This window comes from Myotis davidii, unplaced genomic scaffold, assembly GCF_000327345.1.
Source record: "Myotis davidii unplaced genomic scaffold, ASM32734v1 scaffold940, whole genome shotgun sequence".
In the NCBI taxonomy this organism is placed as follows: domain Eukaryota; kingdom Metazoa; phylum Chordata; class Mammalia; order Chiroptera; family Vespertilionidae; genus Myotis; species Myotis davidii.
Genome location: NW_006292108.1, coordinates 195,512 through 197,088, shown reverse-complemented (window position 1 = coordinate 197,088; position 1,577 = coordinate 195,512).

The following is a 1,577-nucleotide window of genomic DNA, read 5'->3' as shown; positions in this document are numbered from 1 at the left end:
CAGGGATCCAACCTGTAACCCAGGCATGTGCCCTGATGGGAATGGAACCAGCGACCTTTCAGTGCACGGGACGACGCCCAACCAACTGAGCCACACCACCAAGGGTGATATATGATATTAATACTAGTTTTAGGTGTATAGTGATTCAACATCTTATATAATAAAAGGCTAATATGCAAACTGTCCCCTCGGGAGTTCCACCGATTGGGAGTTCTACCGCTCGCTTGACGTGCACTGACCACCAGGGGGCAGTGTGGAATGAAGGAAATAAAATTGAAACATTAGTGCCTCATTGCTAGCAGCCAGAAGGCCCCAATCAGCCATGATCGCTGGCCAGGCCTAGGGACCCTACCCATGCACACATTTCGTGCACCAGGCCTCTAGTTATGCATAATTAAGGTGAAGAGAGAGTTTAATTTGTTTGAATTGCTTGAATTTTCAAAAGAATATATCTGTGTCAATTTGTATATTTAAAAGAAATCTCCACAACAGTCCAATGAGGCACTAATGTTTCAATTTTATAAATGAGGAAACAGCATCAGAAAGTGAAGTAAACTGCCCAAGGTTGCACAACTACTAAATAGTGAAGATTTAAACCCAGATTTCTCTGACACCACTATTGCATGCTTTTAATGCTGTTGTTATTCAAAGTGTTGCCTAAGAATTAGCAGTATCTTATCATAGGAGAGTTTCCTAGAAATGCAAACTCTCAGCTCCCTACCCAGACCTATCAAATGAAATTCCACACTGCTATCCAGGGTTTTTAAGCACTGGAAGGATGATTAGACTCAGCCAAAGATTCTAAACCCTAGCTGTTTATCTGTGCTAATTTAAAAAAAAATTAGAAATGCTGGTTTCAGATTGTACTGTATTGTACCTCTGGGTGGGGCTTGAAAAATCTATATTTATAGGTAACCACAGATGAGCTATCAGGGTTGGAAAACACTGGAAAATGAGATCTATAAAAATATTTTCCAACTCTTGAATTATCTCCTGAGAAGTTTGCAAGAGAAAATGAAGACCTTAGTTATGTGCAACTGTGGAAAATTACTTACCAATTCACTGAAGATACTCATTTAGAAGGGAAATATAAACTTCAAGTAGTGAAAATTGAGTGCAGATGTACTGAATAAGGAGTAGCAAGTATATCGAAATACATGATAATTAATATAAAATATTATATTTTATTTCAGTGAGCTGTCAATGTATACATATACAATAATATAAGGTAGAAGCCTGTGACTACAAAACAATTAGATTGATTTTTATTGGTGTGTTATGTAACTCAAATTCATTATACTAGAATTTATTTTTTTTTCCAAAAACAGTTTACTCATGAAGGAGTATAAAAGTTAGTTACAACAGGAAACAAAAGGGCCCAGGCCAGTGTTCACTGGTTAGAGCATCAGCCTGAGGACTGAAGGGTCTTGGGTTGGGAGAGGCAACCAATCGATGTATCTCTCTCACATCCATGTTTTTCTTTCTCATGTGGCATTTTATCATTTCTATTCAACTGCTTGGATGTCTCATAATACATAAATTACTGCTATATATTTTTTAATTTTTATTTTTATTTA